Raw genomic sequence first — 22,478 nt, 5'->3', positions numbered from 1 at the left:
GCTTTAACGTGCGCACAAACACTGGGGTAGGGCTTTCGAATTGTATACTGTTTTTAGTGAAAAAATAAGAAAAGGTGACGGGCCATGGCGTGCCCGACAATGTTACTAAATTGGTGTATTATGGCCGGTGCTATAATGTTCCTCCGTTAATTTGCGCCACCCTTGATATGACAGCGGCAGTTGGCACACCGGTGATATTTAACTCGATTACAAGAAAAGTTTAAAACCGAGCATAGTGCAGATGGGCCCAAAGAAGAGGGTGAAAAATAGACCATAACAGCTGGATGAAATCTATGTAAAATGGACCTCGTTCTTGAGCAAGTTCTAAGTTTGAATGTTTGATTGATGGGGTCGTGCGTCCTCAATTATATAAGTCATTTACTATTTTACTAGAATTATAAGCATGCGATTGTTCATAGTTTTGATATATATCCAATTTAATATTAGTGATGCCAGCAGTTAGCACGAGCTAGGATTTTGAAAATTTGTTAAATTGTCAATCACTGAATTGCTGAATTGCCATTGCAATTGACTCAACTAATTTGAAGATATCGGTTGTTTCTTGTGAATTGATTTAGCATACTTTAAACTAATAAATAGAGTGATAAAGATGCTAAAGTTTTTTTTTGTAACTAAATGCTAAAGTTAAAGGGTATTTCTTAATTTATTTATTTTAGGTATCAATACTTTGGTGGTGGAGTTAGTTTAGAGCATAGTTCGTGATTCCAAACAAAACTTTGGAATTCCGTTTGGAATTTCGGTTTTTAAAAAAAACGGAATTCCAAATATAGAGGTGAAATATTTGAAATTTTGAAATCATTTGAAATTCTGAATATAATAGGGGTTGAAATTTAATAAATTTCAATTTTTAGATTTATCAAAATTTCAAGACTTCCAAAATTCGAAACTATGGTTTAGAGTCGATTGAAGGTGGAGTTCGATCATATCACTGTTCATTTATTTATTTTTAAATTGTCACACAAATGGTACATTTCACACACAGACACACTTATCATTTTAGTGTGGCTTAGTAGATAAGCATAGTTTGTATGAAAAAAAACCAATCCCTAAACACTATATATTCTATGCGTTGGGGTAATTTCACATCAAATCAATAGCTTCTATGTAGGCTTATTAAGTTTTCTCCAATATCTGTAACAGCATGTTTAATCTATCCCAAGCTTAGATAAGCCTACTTAGTTTTTGACTAATTAATTTGAAAACAACGACTGAGGGCTTTTATAGAACTAATATATTAATCCAAAACAATTGACAATGAAGTTGATAAAACACCATCGACAAATATTGGATACCACATCATTCAAGCAGGTAAGAAAAGTCGAATCTGGTAGGGCAAGAGGGATATGGTAAGAAGCATGGAATGTTGTGAAGATCATGGCACCTACGAGTACGGAATATCCAAAATCATATACTAGTGGAATATTGTATATCAAGATCATTCACCTACGAGTAGATTTTGGGATTCAATCACCTTTATATTTCACACCTGCCTTTAGAAACAAGAATTTGGGCTTGTTCTTGAGTAGGTTCTGGATAATATCCATACTTAGATGGACTTGGGCTTGAATAAGTTCTGGATCACCAAAGAAACGGCCCACCATCTTTTGACACGAGATTTGACCAATTAAAAGCTGGAAACCACGCCAATTTAACACTTCATCATCACATCACAATCACAATAAAATAAAAGATCCCCATCTCTTCACAAAACAATCTCAACGTCAACAAGAATATTTTTTTCATACGTTTCCTCTAAATCGAATATCAGGTACGAAAAAAAAAAACAAACCGTTTCCACTTTAAACAATTATATTTCCTAATAATTCATTTATATTGTTTAAATATAATATTATCCTATTATTAATCAATCTCATATCTCATTACTTTACTACCCGATTTGGATACTTGATTTATATTTTGACGCTTGATCTATACTTATAGAGGTTAAAATTGTCCATTTTATTTATCTTGATTGTATTTTATTCATTGTGTTAAAATTGTGTAATTTATAAACGAAGATATGCCGGGTCAGAAAATAGAAACGGGTCATACGGACACAATTCATGATGTGGTAATGGATTATTACGGAAAGCGTATTGCTACTGCCTCTTTGGATATTACGATTAAGATAGTTGGTGTGAGTAGTACCGCTTCGCAGCATCTTGCTCAGGGCCGGCTCTGAGTTCCTTGGGGCCCAAGGCGAGCACAAAATATAGGGCCTATTCAATTACAAAACCTTTAATTTGGTTTTCGGTGTAAACTTGTAATATTATCAGCATTCAGCAAGCGCCTTGGCTTCAGTGGGTTGGAACTTTGCATTTTTTTCATTCCAACGTATGCATTCCTCTTCATTTTTAAGAATTGAATGAGTGATGATTTAGTTTTTGGGCTTGGACCATGTAGATCGTTGGGCTTATAATCTAATACATGAATAGATGATTCAATTATTGGGCTTGGACCATGAAAGTATTGGCTTGGGCTGGCTGGGAGGTATGTAACATACAAGTGTTTATTGTTTACCTAGGGGCCTTTTTTCTTGACCTAACTGTGGGGGCCCTAGGCGGCTGCCTAGATGGCCTTGCCCCAGAGCCGCCCTGATCTTGCTACGTTGAGTGGTCACCAAGGACCTGTTTGGCAGGTTGCGTGGGCGCTTCTTGCTATGTTGAGAGGTGTAGCATCTTGCTACACCTCTTTGGGTCGCTTCTTGCTTCGTCTTCTTATGATGGGAGGGTTATAATATGGAAGGAAGGGAATCAGAATGAGTGGAGTCAAGCTCACGTGTTTAGTGAACATAAGGTGTCGGTGAATTCTATTTGTTGGGCTCCTCATGAACTTGGGCTAGCGTTGGCATGTGGATCTTCGGATGGGAATATCTCGGTTCTTACTGCTGGAGCTGATGGAGGGAGGTTGGGAATACTACTCGGATTGGTCAAGCTCATCCTGCTGGTGTGACTTCTGTTTCGTGGGATCCGGCGTTGGCACCTGGTGCTTTTGTTGGAAATGGATCGCTTGAGCCAGTAACAAAGCTTGTTTCCGGTGGTTGTGACAATACTGTGAAGCTTACTAATGGAGTGTGGAAGATGGATTGTTTCCCTGCTCTTCTAATGCACACTGATTGGGTGAGGGATGTGGCGTGGGCGCCTAACTTGGGGCTTCCTAAGTCGACTATTGCAAGTGCTTCACAGGATGGGAAAGTTGTTATATGGACCGTCGCCAAGGAAGGGGATCAATGGGAAGGCATAGTTTTGAAGGATTTTCAGACCCCAGTGTGGAGGGTTTTGTGGTCTTTGACTGGAAACATATTGGCTGTGGCTGATGGAGACAACAACGTAACTCTGTGGAAGGAAGCAGTTGATGGGGAATGGCAACAAGTGACTACTGTTGAGCCATAGAGGCCAGGTTCATGGTTTTTCTTATCTTGCTACTACCATCTAAATGTCCTGGTGTTTTTACTACATTGCAGTAGGGATTTTATTAGTTTTGTCAGTGAGTTTTAATGTTATTACTTGCTACTGCTTAATCTGAGACTTCTGCTTCCACCAAATTTAGGGGTGAGAGAAAGGAGGGCTATTGAACATATCACAATTTCCATTTTATTGTTGATTACTTCTATATTACTTGCACCAATACAACTTGATGATTTTTTGTTTTTTAACGTTTAAATTCAAGTGTGTTGTATTGAGCTAAAACTAATTATGCTTGGGAGAAAACATACTTGGTTGGAATAGCATGCATTTAGCGAATGATGATGCACAATACACCTGCTAAGGAAGGTATCACCCCTGGGTGTTTGCAGAAAATTAAAATAAAATATTGGACTTTAAAAGAAATTGCTTTCAAAGATGTGGGGGCTTATGTATTAAGCTCGCTTGTGAACTATAAGCATAGACTTGCTTTTTAGGTGCTTGGGAAATTTCTGACCACTTGAGAGATGAATTTATATATTAAGAATATGTAATGAAAGAGAAGGTATCACCCTGGCTGACGTCTCATTTTAGGGGACAATAATCGAAGTCTATGCTTAAATGCTTTCGGTTAGCCACATGTCTCTGAGTTTCTCCTAAGGTTTACACTAAATAGCTTAAGGTGCTGTATACATAGTTCGGGATTTCGGAATTCTCGGAATTCGATAAATCCAAAAACCGAAATCCATTAAATTTCGACTCTATCATATTTGGAGTTTCAAATTCATTCGGAATTTTGGAAATTTCGACTCTATATTTAAAATTTCAGTTTTTTGGAAAACCGAAATTCGGAGTTTCGTTCGGAATCAGGAACTATGGCTGTATACCATTCTTTTTTCACATTAGGGTTTCTATATTATTGCATGTGCCACGACACTCCCAACAAAATCCAACAAACTTGTAACGATTTTTCTTGCCTAATGACACTTCATAGGTCATATCATTCAGTTACGTTCCTCCATTTTTCTTGCCTTAATGGCACTTCATAGGTCATATCATTCAGTTACATTTTTAATTTCCAAATTTCTCTGGGATTAAACTTCGCCACTCCATGTGTGTAACGCCCGTATTTAAAATACATATTAATTAATTAATTAATTATTTATTTATTTAAAAATTCACTGGATTGGATTTGTGATACGTGGGCTGGTTGTTGGGCCTGAGTCTGTGTTGGGCTTGGGTTTCGAACCCAAATATATAAACACATTGTTATAGAGAATAGGGTTTTTAAGATAATAAAAAATAATGAAAATGGAGGCAGAGCTAGAAACTTGTTTGCTCGAGTGTTGGAGCGCGACGGCTTGGACTAGGAGGGATTCGTCGGGTTTTAATACAGGTGAGTAGATTAGTTTTCTATTTCACGAAATATGTTAATTATTATGTTATTAATATTCGTCCTGTTATTAGTAAAACTGTCGTTATTAAAACTGATTAAAATCTGTTGAAACTCGGAATTGGCTGACGAACATTTATGCCCGTTAAGGGAGTTAAAGTCCAACTTATTGAAATCGTCATGTTTCTCTGTTTATCTGTTGCACTTTTTCTTTACTGTGGCTTAGTATTTGTTGATTTATGTTGGGAGTGTAGTATTGAAGTTTGGTTATTGTCAATGGAATGGGTGCTGGAAAGGGTTTATCAAAGCTCGAAGAAATCGTTAATGGCGGCCGACAAGAACTTGCCAATTTTATTTAAGAAAACTTTGTTGTTGGTTGGTGGGTTTTGGGTTGTGTACTGGTAAGGGTTGTTGGTGATGGGGTAGTGAAGGGGGTGTGTGTGGGTTGTTAATGGTGCTACTGAAGCTCCGAAGGTGTGTTAATGGCGCCGGTGGTTGGGCTGTTTTTGAGTATGATTAGAGTGTGGGGCTTTTACCTAGACTAGGGTATAGTGATTGTAGTGTGTGGAAATTTTCGACGAATCGCGGGCGGCCAAAGCTCGGAGAGGAGCGTTAATGGAGGTCGATGGGTTTTAGATCTAGTTTTGAAGGAGATAGGGATTGAATGATTTGGGGGTTTTTGTTTTTATTAAAGGTGTTTGGTTTTTGATAAGGAGTAAAATCGGTTTGATGAAGTGAGGGGTGGTGGCCGAATTTTGGGTGGCCGATTTTGGTGGTGGCTGTTGGAGAAGATGACACTGTTTCATCTCTTGGGCTTGGGCCGAGTTCAGTTTTTGGGCCTTGGTAGTTTTGTTTGGGCCGGTTTGTGTTAGTTGTTTGGGCCAACCTTTTATTTGTTTTCTTTGGTCCAAAAACTAGTTAGTTTCCTTTGGGTCGGACCACATCAGTTTTTGTTTTGATTGGGCCGGTTTTAGTTCAATTTTTGGACCGAACCACTTAACTGTTTTGGGCTAGTTTCTAATATTGCTTGGGGCCAGTCCATAGGACTTAATATAGATCCCAATTGGGTCAGGTAGAATAAATAAGTTGGTTTTAGACTTTCGGGTTCTAAGATTTGGGGCTGGCGGTTAGGTCCGAACCATTACCTTGGTCATGAGCAGTGAGCCATGCACATTGTCCTTAGCCATGAACCATGGCTATGACCAAACCCGTCGAACATGGAAACGGCAGGTTTGACTTTTGACAATGGCGTGTTGACTTTGTTGACTTTGACCGTTGACTATATGACCTTTGATTGACTATGAAATGTTGACTTTTTCCAGGTTTTCACACATTTGATTATATGAACAAATATAGTAATAAAATATTATCGAAAATTGTATAACTTGGTTGGTCATTATCTAATTAAGATTTGACGCGTGAGTAGTGTGTAGTGCAATATAATATTGTACGTAACTAGAGGAGAATTCGATAATAAGAATTTGATATATATGTTGTTCACAGTATTAAATTATATACGGACTTAGATTTATGAACTTGAGTATTGGGCTTTGATGGTGGGCTTTTGACTGTTTAATTGTGCTACGTTGTATGTTGTAAATTGTATGGACAAATCAAATGCTAAAATGCTGTGGAAGCTTGTATAAATTTGGTTGTCATTATCTAATTAAGATTTGACATTGATATTGTGACATTATATAATAATTTGGGATATATATATTGAATGGAATAGTTTTGGAGACATAAATGTATAAACACTGCATTACGTTATCTGTGAGATGCTAGTAGAGTAATTGTGAATATTTCCCCGGGAGTGTGGCGTAGAAGTGCAATAATGTATTGCACGTGAAAGAATGAAAGTGGTTATGAGATATAATTGAGATATTTCTATATATTGTGGCTTAGTGCAATAATGTATTTGACATGCACGTGATATAGTGAAATTTATTATGAGTCATTAATGTATGACACTTGAATAAATTACGAAAGCGAAAATCCTAGAACCTAGCTACCACAACTCATGTGATTGGCCCTTCCGGCGTTTCAAATGAATCTGAATGGCCTTTCCGGCGTAAAGTAATGTGATTGGCCCTTCCGGCGTTTTTGATGAATCTGAATGGCGCCGGTAAATAATATGATTGGCCCTTCCGGTGTTTCAATGAAATGAATGGCCTTCGGGTAAAGTAATATGATTGGCCCTTACGGCGTTTGATGAATCTGAATGGCCTTCGGTAAGTAATATGATTGGCCCTTACGGCGTTTGAATCGAATGACCCTTCTTGCGTAGCGAATAGTGACTTGATTATTACGTTACGCCAAAATAGAACGACGCGCGATATTTTATACCGAATAGTGGCGATACTTACATAATGGCTTTCGTGTGAGGGTTACGGTGTCGCGCATCCCGCAGTGGTAGTTACACACCCGAGTGATACATTATGTAAGAGGAGGCATGTGGATGTACATGTTCGGCGTTGGGTAGCGATTGTGGTAGTCAGGGAAAATAGGTAAGACATAGATACGACGTGATTTTAGGGACACGCAAAGAAAGCCTTAAATAATATAATTATGGTAATATGTTGGTTATTTGTTTAGTTAAAACCTAAGGCGCCTCGATGGAGGAACTACATGCCTTATTTATTTATCTGTATGGTTTGTTGTGTGATTAGTGGGAAGTTAAAGCGCCTCAGTGGAGGAACTACCGGCCTTAATTATTGTACTTAAGGATATTGTATTAGTCGTTAAAAGTTAAGGTGCCTCGGTGGAGGAACTAACTGCCTTATAGATTGTGTATATATAAGTATAAGTATATGTTGTATGTTAGAGCTACTCACACCAACATTTTTATAATGCTGACCCGATTTGCATGTTTGCTTATCGGGTGTGTAAGACTTATCAACTATGTTCATTAAATGAACATAGTTGATAAGTCTTGACAGGTTTAGTGTTGAAGAAGATTGGTTGCTGCTTGTGGTTTGCATTAGCGTTGCATCTCAGGATATGTTTTGTTTTCCTTTGAGGTGATATAGATTTTCAGTTGAGATAAGCTTATTTGCATTTTCATTTGTTAATTTATGTAATGAAGAGAACTTTTGTTAATTTGAAAATTTTATTGGTTTTTAATTATCTGCATATTTAAACTGTTTATGGGTTTTTGGGAGTGGAGAGTGCGTCACACCTCGGAGATCGAAGAGTCGTGAACAAATCATGTTTTTTCGAATTCTGTCGAAATTCGGGGTGTGACAATGTGTTTAGCAACATTTCCAGAAAAGTGACATCGCCAAACAAACATGGAACCACTCCTCGGGCCTGTAGTGGCTCATTGCATATGACTTGGCACTCAACACGCCTGGCGTATGACATTTGTAAAATCATTATATTGGGCAAACTTTACAATCTGTGCACACGCTTTTGGCATCCCATATATGTTCAAGGTGTTCAATAGTTGTGTCATTCACTTAGAGTGTGTTTGTTATGATGGAAACACTATGGAAAGGAAAGGAAAATAAGAGTGGTCCACCTTTTCCATAGTTTTTAAAGCGTTTGTTTATCCATAGAAAGGAAATGAGCTTTTCCATATGGAAACAAAATCATAGAAATGGAAAAAGTTTTGTGTCCTTAGTTAATTCCTGAAAATTTTGTGGAAAGGAAAGGAAATGAAATAGATAGCTAGGGACTTACTACTAATACACCCATGACTTAACAATACAATTATTCATTTCCATAGCTTTTGCAAACAAACATGATTATTTTTTTCCCCAGTTTCTATTCCATATTGGACCACCTATTTTATTTCTTTTCTTTTCCATGAGTTAAAATTTAACAAACACACCTTTATTTGAAAGAATTGGTAATTGACTGAGGGTAACAGTTGTAAGGAATTTTAGGTTGTGGAGTAATTGTCGTTTAATCTTAAAACAAAATGGAGTTACATATTTCTTTATTTTTTACAATAAAAAATATAGTGGTTTTGTTCTTAGTGATTCCCTTCCTCACAGATATATATGACTCATGTTTTGTTGAGAAGGCTTTCATGTTCTTGTTGATAATGAAAATTGGCGAGCGATAGTTCCACGATCCCGACCAGCAACTTGTTGGGAGTAGGGGCATCCAAGCTTGCCCAACCTAGTAAAGGGGCTTGGAGGTAGAGGGTTTTCTGGGGGAGATACAGTTTTCAGGTTGGATTTTTTAAATCAAATAGGACTAGTTGGGTAGATAGAGGTGGTGAAATCTAACCTTTGCATCGATATTTGGCAGGGCGGATCGCTTGAGTGTCAAAACCAACCGGTGGTTGTTTTTCCTTTTCCTTGGCTTATCGAACAAACATATTCCCATTCCTCCTTATGATGTGTCACAACCCGAATTTCTAAACAATAACAAAGTGAATATTTGAAATATAATTATCTCAAACATCACTAGGTTCACTTGTTTAAAAACCCAGACTATGACGGAGAATACTACACATACAAACCCTAATAGCCATGTCATAAAAGAAACAACTTAAAATAAAATAATCCCAATAATCATCCGAAATCTCTTTATTAAGATAACATCCTTCCAAACAAAACATCAAACAACTCTCCAAATAAAGTTCATCACTACCATGTCCTCATGCCATGAAAAAGTAAACTACGTTATTACATTCTTCCAACAAAGAAATCAAACCTAAAAGAAAAACTAACGGACCGCTCCGGGCACCTAATCCCAATCACACGCGGTTCGGTTCGCCTTCCACCTATGTTCCTAAGAACACACCCACGTTTGCCAAAAACAAAGCAAACATGGGTCAACAAATTGAATTTCTTTGGTATGAGTAGACTAAACACATATAAACATTTCAAATTCTTACTTATCCCACTAACACTTTAAATCTATCATAACCTAACCATTCTCGGCTTGGAAGGCGCAAGTAGTTCCGGTCATCTCAAACGGCATAGTTTCTTCCCAAGCAAAACTTCCATTTTATTAACCTCCATTTTATTAACTCATTCTAATAACTCCCTTTTAATATCTAAATAATTAAATTACACTTACCGATATCCCACACAGATAAGGGTAGGACCGGCCCCTCAAGACAAAATATTATTAAGTCCTACCCTCCCGCAAAAGAAAGTTAGAACTTGTATATATAACAGATGTAGATATTCTATATGTATTCAAAGGTAAACCCAAGCACGCTCGTATAAACAAATCAATTTCTCTTGTCAATTACTCGATTACTTTTCTTATACACCCACCTTTTAGTACCTACTCCACGATTTGCACTCCACACATTTGCCAAATCACACATTCATGTGTGCCTCTCTCCCACCGAATACCACAATATCATAGCCATCTCTGGGCTTTCATACACATATTTCACAGCCTCTTTGGGCACGCAAACTCAGGTCATTCATGGCACATTCAATGAATACCTATCATATCACTAACGGGCCATTCATGGCACATTCAATGAATTCCCTGGGTCATTCCTGCCACATTCAAGGAATACCCAATCCTACATTCCCGTACATTCAAGGAATACAACTAACCCAGAAGGCTTAATACCTTAGTTCCTCTTTAGGCAGATCAATAACTGGTCATTCATGGCACATTCAATGAATACGGGTCATTCATGGCACATTCAATGAATACCCTTATATAACACTAACGGGCCATTTATGGCACATTCAATAAATGCCCACCTACATATGACTTCATCAGTCATAAACTCAATTCTAAGACTTGAGGCGTGGAGAGTTCTAAAAGGGCGGTAAGTTTTGTTTACGCATTATTGTATTTTATTGTGTAGATTATTTCAGAGAACGTAGGAATATCTTGATTCAATTAATTTTGGTTTACGCGTTATTAATTTCATGAATGTATAAGTGTCATAACGTTGTGTATCGCAAAAGACTGAAAAATCACAAAGCAGTAAATACACGTACAAAAGTATATTCATAAAGGTCCTAGCCTAAGTCAAACATGCTAATAGTCCTAGACTTATTCTAATAGACCGAATCGTAATTTTGGGAAAAAGTCAAATTTTCGGGTCAACTGATCAAAGTCAACCCTGGTCAAAGTCAACAGTCAACTCTGGTCAAAGTCAACAGTCAACTCTGGTCAACCCGGCCTAAACTCCAAAAACCCAAAAGCCCAAATCCTAAGGCCCATAGTCTAATCTTAAGGTCAAAATGTTAAAATCCAAAATAAACATATAAGCCCACGATTTTGGCCCAAGCCCAAAATCGTTTTTGGGTACTGTTCATCTCCTTCTTCTCTACTTTCAAACAACCACCACCGACCACCACACAGCCACCACCGGCCACCCATCAGTAAAAAAAACCCAGCGGTTTGGTTCAGGGAGAAAAACCCTCTCTACCCATATAAAAAATACTTGATTCTGTTATACTGGAAAAAAACGACCGACGCCATTAAAGGTTGATTCAAGCTTCAATTGTCAATTTCCAACACCCAATCCACCACCAACAATCCCTCTCAACCCAACAACCTAAACTCACAACAAAATCTAAACAAAACGCATCAAAACAAAACCAAGCCAAACAATCAAAAATGCAGGACGGTTTGGTCACCATTGAAGCTCTTCCGGAGCTTCAACAGCACACCCAATCCTCATCCCAACAGCACCCTATTCATCCTCAACAATCCCTCTCAACCCAACAACAGTTTAAAAGTTCCACACATATACAAAGACAACTTAAAAGAAATTTAGAAAGACATGGATACAGGACCGACTTCAATGAAAACAAGAAAAGGGCGTTTTGGGTTATGAGGTTTACGCCCATCGTCACCGGTGTCGAGTCTTCGACATCTCAAAGCTAAATTCGTCATAGTTTTATGTACTGTATTGTTAAAAAAAACGATCTAACATAGTCTACAGAGTCGGCACCTTAACAGAGTTTTACAAGATCTTGCGGACATTCGTGATAACTTCGGTCGACACCATTAAAGAGGTTTACATCAGATCAATTAAGGGAAACAAGATATTGGGATAAATAGCATAAGCACATATAACAAGAAAAACTTCGGACTACTCACGGTTAAAACGAGCGGTCCAACGGCTCCCGAAATCGAAAACCTCCAAAGCCCGAAGTTTCCATAAACGATCTTTCTTGTTCAAACCCTTTTTTTTCTCTCAGTAAAACTCTCACCTTTTTTTTTCTTTCCTCAAAACTCTACGTGAGAAACCCTTATTTTCTAGTTTTTCAAACCTCTCCGAAAAACAAGGGTTTTAAACCTATCTACTTACTTACGGGCTTTTTTCCAAAACTACTTACTTACGGGCTTTCACCCGAACTACTGGATATCCTATTTCTGTTTCCTATTTACATTATTATTATTTCTATTAATATTATTATAGGAAAATGCAAATAAAAATACGGGGTGTTATATGATGACTCCCAGTAGAGAAAGCCTAAATTTGCCGATGTGGATTGAAAGGAAGTTGGGGATAGACATAGATCCTTCTGCCTATCCGGAGTGTTGGAAATAAAGCAATGGTTTTTGTATTTTTTATTTCCCGATCACTGTAAGCAATCTTCACTGGCACAAGGATCTCCTCACAACAACCACCTCCACTACGATAGAACCCGACAATGAGTTTACAAAGGCTTGTGCGAGATAGGCTAATCACCAGACTGCTTTGGAATAGGTTAATCGCCGGAGACAAGAACGAGCGAATCTAGTTTCGAGAGCATGCCAGGGGGTGTAGCGTTTATAAGTGAAGGCAAGCGCAACTATCTATTTCATATCCTCCCTGTCAGCAAGGCAGGTCCGCTATAAAACCTACCGGTCATAAAGTCCTCAAGAGCGGGAAAGCCGACCAAAAGACTATTCCATAACCGACTCTTGTTGCCGAATCAAGGGGGCTTGGCTTGTACCAGGCTCTAAAAGAGTTTTCTTCAAGCGAGCAGTCTTTCTATCTTTTTGGGTTGCATGTCTAAGGCAATGTTTTTTTGTAGATTGAGATGAATTGATCTTTCGCTATCGTGCCTCTTCCTTGTACCAGTTGATGCTGCGGCAGTGCCTAATATGAGTTTGCTTCTGCCCTAGACAGCTTCGAAGTTCCCATCGATTGAATACAGAGGTTTCAACCACTGAACTTGCTTATGCTCCCCTTTGATCGAGTGACGGGAAAGGATAAGTGCTAATTGAGAGATTCAGAGGATAAGCTCAGAGAGAAGTGCTTTTCGCTAGTTAAGTTCTGGTTCTGGGGGATTGAATGAAACCAACGGCAGATCACGAGTCTTGGTTCTTTGTCCTGTACTCTTTCCAGGCATTGGATTCCTTTTTAGTTATTCAAGACTGCGCTCGTTTCCTTTAAAGCCGAACTCAAACCGCCGGCTACTCTGGGAGGTCCTTATCTATAAAGGTTTGAATCTCTCTTCCTTGTGTTCAATTCCATCTTTGAAGATGAAGTAAGTCAAGTTCTGTAAGTGAAGGTGCTTTCGGTAAGCGGCAGAGGAACAGAGAATTCCTTGTTCAGTCATTTCCGTCCGTCAGTTCTTGGGAGGGGTTGGAGAGGAGAAGGGAAGCTTTACTTCTAGGCTTACGGTTCAAGGCGCTGTTGATCAGACAATCTTCCGGGGTATTTATAGCTTCGGCGTACAGGCACAGCTCAAGTGTACGATCAGAGAGAACATGCGCTGCCCTGACTGGACTGGCTCTTGATAAACTCGATTACTTTCGTGAGAGAACTAACTGATTGTCTCGATACGCCGGCTTTTTGGGATAACGAAAAAAACAATCAATATTTTTATATAAAAGAGAAAGCAAGAAACTATTTATTATTATTCTAATATTTTCATATAAACTAATTCTTAAATGAAACAATAATGAACTTTCAAATTTAAGTGAAACTAAGAAATAATACAATAGATTTTCGATATCGAGCAGACACTGAATTTATTGATCTGACCGATGAGGTGTACACGGGCGCGGGGAAGGCACCTACTACAACTCCAGCTTATGCTAGCCGAACTGTGAACTAACGCTTGTAGCTTTAGTTTGAGATCAGAGAGAATGCCAGTTGATCACCGATATGAATGTGGAATGTTGTTGAGTTTTTGAATGAATTTGAAAATTTTAAAAATAGCACATTTATATAAATATTGTATGTTTCTGTTCCTTAGGTTGGCATTGTGTTTCTACTTAAGTGATATAACTTCCCAAGAAAGAAAACCATCTGCTGAGAGAGTATATCTTATTCGTTAGTTTGTTACTGGAAACTATGAATGTGGAATGTGGAATGTGGAATGTGGAATGTGGTCAAGTTTTCATATGATTTAAAATTTTTTGAGGATCACACATCTCCATTAGTAAAGTACATCATAATTAACCTGGCCTTTTAAATTAGACCAGCATTTTTTCTACCACCAAATATCCCTAATTAAATATAAAAAAAATTATTCAATGTCTTTAAAAAGGACTATTTCGTCATTTAAATTTTTATTTCTATTTATACCCTTCAGTTGAAACACACTCACAAAGGAGTTTTATGTAAATTCAGGTCGAAAACCAAATCCACGCCTATATTGAAATGTACGCGGGTAGCCTTACCATTAATACCCACTTAAATACCATTAATACCGGGTCTTAAAAACAGTCCAAAAAATTTAGTTCTTTCAACCTCCCCGCCTTTCTTCATGAACTCATTCAAAGTATCTTTGTAACGTAATGTAAGAGTGGGATGCCTGGATGTGGTTTTCCAGATCTTGACAACTCTTTAAGCAACCTAACCAACTATTCTTCTAATGTTTGGTTTTCCAGATCTTGACAAAGACTCATTTGTATGTGCTCTCTCTTTCTTTTTTCCCCAATTTAGATTTATAGGTGTAGATTTAAGATTGGATTTGACTTTACCTTATTGTTGTACAAAGATGACAGAGTAAGGTATGCTGATAAATTTCCAGTACTAATTTTTGCTTTATGCTTCCAATTCCTGTTAGATCGAACAGAACTAAAGAAGGACTTCTGTCAAATTTCGCCGTTATGCATGGTGGTTTCTAGCGTGGTCGTCGACATGGGAGGAAGGAAACCATCAAAAAATTCCCAAATGAGCTGAACCAGTAATTGGATAACTATCTAGTTGAAGCCATTAATACTTCATATTGTATTGGTATACGTACGTAGAATGAGTATATGCTTTCCTCTTTGAGAATTGAGACTTCTAGAAATTTATTTTTTTGTTCCTCTTCCTTAACCTTTTTATTTCCCGCCTCAGTACTTTCACAAAGTAAAAAACCCAACAAATAGGTAAAACCTCAAAGTGAGTCATCAAAAGAAATGAAGTACGTTTTCGTGACGGGTGGAGTAGTGAGTGGACTCGGCAAAGGAGTTACAGCAAGTAGTATTGGTGTTGTTCTTAAAGCATGTGGTCTTGGTGTTACTTCCATCAAAATAGGTAACAAAGTTTTTATCTTTTCTTGATTTCAGTTCACCCCTTTTTATTTATATTTGTGTAGATGCTATTACTGAATGAATAAACCATGAATGAATGAATGCATGCAGATCCTTATTTGAACATAGATGCTGGTACAATGTCTCCTTTTGAACATGGGGAGGTTTTTGTACTCGATGACGGTGGCGAGGTTTGCTTTAGTCGTTCTTTATATATATCTCTATATTGAATATGAAAAAAATTAGAGTTACTGGTTAGTTGAAATGGTACAATATCTATATGTGATTTTGTTGTTTACTTTGTTCAATTGACCTAATAGAACGAGATTATAAAGATTAGTTATAACCAGTCACCTCTAGAATGGACGTACATATTTCGTATAGAGTTTATAGAATTGGTATTCGCTTCATTAGTCTAGAAGCAGTTCCATAATTCATTTTCTGGAACATCATTATGATCCCCAACTAGCTAAATGCTTACTAGATAAATTGATATTAAGTGTCTGTTTTTCAGTTACGTTGTTAGCTATAATTGTTTACAAGTTGAATGTCAATAGCTGCATATCAGTTTCATTTGTTTTCGGTGTTTAGTATCTTGGAGAGTGGGATTGGTATATTAGTATGAGAGAGTGTAGTGCTGGAAATTTAAAGGGAGAGTGAGGGTACATAGGGTAGACAACTGAAGGAGAACTTCAACATGCTTTGGTTATCAGACTTGGGCTGTGCCTATGCATTCAGATCTGAAATTTGACAGTTAGGTTGTATTGCATCCTATCAACTCCTGATTTTACTGTATTAAACATATTTTATTCTTTAATTATAGTAAAGAACACTTCATGGTCAGAAAAAAATCTCAATTTCAAAAGGTAATATATTTATCATGTATTTGATTACTTGATTTCGATATTGATTTAAAGCTCTTGCGCATCTCTTCGTCCTCTTCGTTCATGTGTTTTTTTCATCAAGACTGGGTATGAATAAAAATGATAAACCATGTTCTGTGCTTTTTACTCAAATGTCGTCTAATGAATATAACTTTAGATTCGTGTAAATAAAGCACCAGTATCTACATTAGACGGCGACTAGAGTCTGAAAGATGTTCAAAATAGATAAGTGTACTGTGTACTCTATGAATATATGGTTTAGGGAATCAGTCAAGCTGTGAAGGTTTCTAATTGTGAAGCTAAGCCCTGAGCTCCTGATAGTCTTCACTCTTGAGGTTATAGTTTAGGAACCTATCAAGTACGAAACGAAATGTTAAACATAAACACTTTACACTTAGTATGATATGTTTTTTACGGCACTAAATGGATGCCAGAATGTAGACTGAACAAACTAAAACCTTACATTGATAGCAAGTAAATCATATCCCTAAGACCAACTATGATTAATTGATTATGCAGTATCTGATTCAATTCTAGGTACCCGAGGAACCTGGGTGAAATGTCAATGTTTACGACTACGGCCTTGAATATTGCGAGGAGCATACAATAGTCCACATATTTGCCAGAAACAACAAATTCTACATGTTTATATGTGGTAGGTAATGAACATATTAAGTAGGTTGGATACCAATCAATACGTGACTGCCCAACTATAATTATTATAATCCCAACGGACGATTTCTGTAAGAAGTGTTAAAATGTTGTTTATTGCCCTCCCCTTTCACATGCATATATAGAAAAATTAAGGTTTCCGTGAGTGTTGCTTGTGTCCTGCCTGTGACTTGAGATTGAAATTGGGCGGGTTGAATTAGGTGGAAGCAGCTCAAAACGATCTCAGTCTAATACGAAACCAAAATAAGATTTTTATTAGTTGGTTGGTCTGAATACGGCCTTCTAGATTCTTTGTTGTATTATTTGAGCTTCTATGAATTGTTTCGCAATTTTTATTTATTTATTCTATGTTTCTAACACAGAGGTCAAACTTTAATTTGAAGAGGAGGAAAAATTGTGAAGTTGGACTAGGGAATTAGCCCAGTTCATCCCAAACTTCCCTTGGGCTCTAAAAGCTCGATGATTCTGTTATAAATTATCTACATAATAATAAAAAAACACATTGCAGTCTTACATAGCCCAGTTATATCAAAGAAAATTTCAGCATATATACATTGAATCTCCTTTACATGTTGGGAATAGCCCAGCGCTATACATTGAAGAAAATTTCATTTATATACATTGAAATATTGAATCTCATTTAAATTTTACATATAGTTTGGATTGGTTCATAGGCTCAACTATCACTAACAAGAATAAGATGATCACCATCTCTAATCAATTCTATTTCATCAACTTCAGCTCCTTCTTTAGTTAGAACTTTACTGACCATGATCCCAAACTTTTTAGAACCAAGCGTAAGTAGTTCTTGAAGGGACTTTGGGAGGAATACAAGCTTTCCAGCAACATTCCCTTTCTCTGGACAACCAATAGTCACTATGGTTGAGTAATTCCCACAGTTCCCAGCATTCAAGGGTCCCGAAGAAAGTGACTTTTTATCACCTGCCTCGGAAGCTGACACCATCCCAAACACTTACAGAGGTGCCCCGACAAGCTATCTCCTCTTTTATTTTCTGTTAATTGGATTTGGAAGCATATTTACACAATGAATCCTTACTTGCTATCAGGCTAGATGAGTGTGCGTTTTTTGGAGGATTTTGTATACCCCCACCATGAAACCCAAAATCTCCCAACCCTTTTGACCTCCCTAATCTCTCCATTACCGATTTCTTCTTTGACTGATCTTTATATCTCCATCTATCGCTGCTTCATTAAGTTTTTTTTTTTTTTTTTTTTTTTTTTTTTTTCCTTAGAGTTTCGGGAATTCTGTTTATTTGACAATGATGGAGACGGTGAGTACGTTCTTCCTGTGTCCTGTGTTTAAACTTCAAACTGTGCAGTTATTTGTTTCATTACTATGTGAACTGTCCGGTTTGTATTAATTATTTATATGATGGATACGTACACACAAATAAATCTTCCCTTGAACATTGTATGCAATATAATCTTAATACATTAAAGTGATCCCTCTCGGCCCTATAACATAAGAGCGAACATGAAGTGTGTTAATTAAGCAAGCACGTCTGAATTCAACTATATTTGTCTCTTCTTTTTGTGGTATTTCTGAATTATTTCCAATGAATTGATCTGCTCTTTAGGTTACATTACTATTAAGGAGCTAGCAACATTCATTGGATCAAAACCTAGCGCAGGAGAAACTCCAACAGATGATTAGTGAAGTTTTAATATGACAAGCTTGAGGAACTCGTTGATGTCGGTAGCAATCATGGACGACAAAGCCGATGGTCAAAGTGAGCCACACAAGAATGCCAAACCCGATGCACAAGCCACCTTCATAGGGTTCGGTAAGGTTTCATAGTCATTGTCGGTTGTCAACGCTCTTTCTTCCTCTGAAATCACCCTCATCAATGGAGACCTCTTAGGGCGACATATATAGCAATTCCATCTTTGGTGACATCCCTCTCTCACAAGAGGCGATTTTCCAGGTGATGTTGCATAGACGGATCCTCTTTTGGTTAGTTGCCTATTTGTCTCGGTTTTTCTTTGCTGGGGACGCCAATGTCAGCAAAACAAGCATGGAATTGGTGTTCATCTTATTAGCTGGACTAGGAATGAATTTAGGCTGGATACTCTCTTGGCCAAACAAGTGGGGATCATTGTTTTTCGTCTGACCTACCCCCTCAATATCTCTCTGAGTAGCAAGTGACACATATTCTCCAACAGCCATGCTACAAGCACCAGCAACAGCAGCAACAACTCCTACTAGGATCATATCCCACCGATCCTTGCTTGCAGCTGCCATGCCAAGCATAAGTGAAGTAGTAGAAAGCAGTCCATCATTTGAACCAGGTATAGCGGCTCTAAGCCACTGACCAGAGCTGAAAAAAGCTTTAAGGGTATTTGATAAAGATCAAAATGGCTTCTTCATATTTGCTAATGAGGTAAAACTTTTCTACTACAGTGTATGTACGTTTTAGCTCTGTTTCTGTTAGTTAATCACTTCTACTAGCTACGTAAAAGGTATCAGTCATTCAATCCCATTGGACGACCATTTAAATTGTAATGTCTGGCTTCTTAAAGGTCATTAAGTCATTAACATCGTTTACACAAATTATGTTTAATTGGAAGAAAGAAATTCCATGTGCTTTTGCACACTGTGTTGACATCATGCATATTTCGTGTTGATACATACCAATAGGAAAAACATCTGTCAATTCACATTGTTCAAGTCCAGAGTTATTGTACTTGACAACTCAATACAATTGAACTTCTCAAACACAAGAGTTAATGTTTTAATTGACAATAAAAATCATATAGGTAACAATCAGGTTGTACAAAGCATATAAGGAAAGCTGGAAAGGTTCAGATCAAAGCAGGGAGGTTTCTATCACGCACGACGATCTCTCTATTAACAAACGGTGAATGGTATATTTCTATTTAGATTGTAGCTTTGATTATTCATATATTTGTTAAATCCTTATTTTCATATCTGTTTTGATCTCAATTTAATACTATGAGACTTTTTATAAAAGTGTTACATAAGATTGCATTGCATCTCAACGCCTTCCATTTACTGGGTCAATAGCTCCTCAACAGCATATAAGTCTTCCAGAATAAATACTACTCCATATATAGTGATCAAGGGGTGGGTTCGATGGTGTGATTTATTTGCAAGGCTGCCAAAGGCATTGTAGGTAAATGAAAGGCATATAATCTTCATATTTTTAAGGCCATTAATCCACCTTGGTGTTTGGTTTTGTTTATATGTACTTTGGTTTTTTATTCTTACATCTACTCTGAATGCGAAATGGTCGTTTGATCATCTCTTGAAGAGTATTTCATATCAAAATCAGGCATGTTTTTAAATTTAGCACTATTTTGAGACTCTACATTAGATAGTGATGAAATAGCATAACTATATGTGCTTAATGGTTTACTAATTGGGAGCAATGGCTGAAGTTGTGGTTTCCCCATTTTCTCAACTTTTTTATCCAAAATGAAGTTGGTCTGCCATTTTTTTTGTTTTTTGGATGATAAGTTGGTGTGGGGTGTTGATAAAAAGATGAAAAGGCTTTCCAGGACACCCTGGACTGTATGTACATCCGATATGCCTTTCTGTGTCATTGGTTTACTGTTGTGAGCATGCTTTTATAGGTGTGTTCTCACTGATATTGTCAAAATAGGTATTATTGGTGATAATCTCTCTCCTACCTTATTTTGGGTTCACTAAGTTTGAGGATGATGATACGCACTAAAATAATTTGAATGTGCCTGTTTGAATTTCCAAAGTGGTTATGCATAGTTATGGTGTAGGTGACTTAGTAGAAGGAAATATAAGTGGAAGCCAATCCATTAAAAGGTTCTATACATGCATATTGTTATTTAACTTTCTGTAGCCTTATTGCATCCTTTCTTTATCTATATCACTGAAAGAGTTGATATATCCTTTGAACATGGGCAAATGTTTGGAATTCAAACTATGTCCTACAGCTTCAGTTAATTTATATACTACTTCAGTGACTTACCAGGTATGACAGTGTTATTTATGTTGTATATAGCGGTACCAGTCAAATATTTATTTTTTCTTATTCGTACCTTGAAGGTATGGTGCATTTATTTGTGTTTTTTATTCGATTTTAGACTTTTGTACCTTTTCTTTTCTTTTTTTCTTTTTTGTTCTTTTTTTCCTTTTTACTGGTTTGGTATTCTTGATCTTAATGTTGGTTTGATAGTTGCATAAAAATGGGTTCGTCTTTTAGTGCGGTTTTGTTGCTGGGTTGGGTATAGATGGTCCCTTCTCTTCCCCTCTTCCATTATGTTGTGATTTCGCTCTCAAATCACGTTATAAATGGTTTTGTATTCTTTCGACAGTGGTCTCAAAATTTGGTTTAATGCTTTGAGACATAGAGACTATTGTATTGTCGTATTGGATATAGAATTCCAGCGGATGCATCCATGTACTATGTTGTATAGGTTAGTAATTTAGAATCATATGTAGAGATTGTTTTAGTGGAGGGTCATTGCTTTTGTATGCAAGCACCGATGATTCAACACTTCCTCAGAGTATGTAAGTCTTAACAATGCTTGCTCCAACAAATTTCAGTGGTGCTTTTCCTGTGTAGGTTTTATAAATAAGTCAAATTTAAATGAATAAGGTCATGGATGGGGATTGTGAGTGGGGGTTTTTCTTTTTTGGCTACATAAGTGCGAATTCTATTAATGAAGGAAAACGCAGCAAAGTAAAAGGAGAAAGGAAAAGAAAAAATGTAGGTAGCATAAACTATGACAGGTCCTAAATTTTCAACTATCAAATGTACGGTCTCAAATGTATATACGGTTTTCAATTAGTAAGTGGGTTTGATAATTTGTTTGTGAATTTGAGCATCATGATTGTGTTTTGATTGCACTATAAACATGTGTCATCCTTTGTTAAGGAAAACTGGAAACATACTAACCATTTATCAGCAGGTGTGTTGTGCAAAGGTTCTTAAGCTTGGTAGTTCTTGAGAGTTGTTAAGTTACTACTGCTACTTTCTTAGCAACGGAGTTCTTGGTGATGATCATAGACACAATGTAAGTCTCTTTTTCCCGTTTATAGTTCTTTCAGTTTCATCTTGAAATTGGTTGTAGGCGGGGAGCTTTACAATGACAACAATTCCTTATCTCATATACATGGTTTAGCTATTGCGTTATACATATATTTATCAATAGGGTATAGAAGAAAACATCATGACTCATCAGTATTGGCTTCCTTTTATTTTCATAGATTATATTTTGCATGATTGGCTCAAGGGATGCAACGAATGTGTTAAAACACTATTGCTTATACCGTACGTGTTAACACCAATATAACAATGATGTGGTTTTTCAATTCATACAAATTAGTCTGAAGCAAAATATATATTGTACTTTGATGGCATTATGACCAGCTTCACACACTTTGCAATGAGATAAGTACAGATTGATCATTATGCGTTGTCACTCCTCAGAAGCTAAGGTCATGATCTTCTTGATTTGTTGATATTACGTAGAAATTGCACTATTTTATAATGTAGCTTATATCGCTATTGAGATTGAAACTTGGTGCATCATAGTTAAGGCCACGATTATTTTATTGGCTGTAATTATGATATTTATAAAAGATTTTATGATTTCTTATTTAGGTCCAATACCATTATTTGAGTGTCATACATTGCCATCAAATATGAGATTTTTGGCATATATCATATTTGGCTGCATTCAAGA

At 37.0% G+C, this 22,478-nt stretch overlaps 1 pseudogene; it reads left to right on the top strand.

Moving 5' to 3' along the window:
• Positions 1-1,705: 1,705 nt before the first annotated feature.
• Positions 1,706-3,676, top strand: LOC147511614 (protein transport protein SEC13 homolog A-like; annotated as a pseudogene).
• The last annotated feature ends 18,802 nt before the right edge of the window (positions 3,677-22,478 follow it).

Source organism: Coptis chinensis, chromosome 3 (genome assembly GCF_015680905.1).
Source record: "Coptis chinensis isolate HL-2020 chromosome 3, ASM1568090v1, whole genome shotgun sequence".
In the NCBI taxonomy this organism is placed as follows: Eukaryota; Viridiplantae; Streptophyta; class Magnoliopsida; order Ranunculales; family Ranunculaceae; genus Coptis; species Coptis chinensis.
This window is presented reverse-complemented; position numbering and strand designations above follow the sequence as displayed.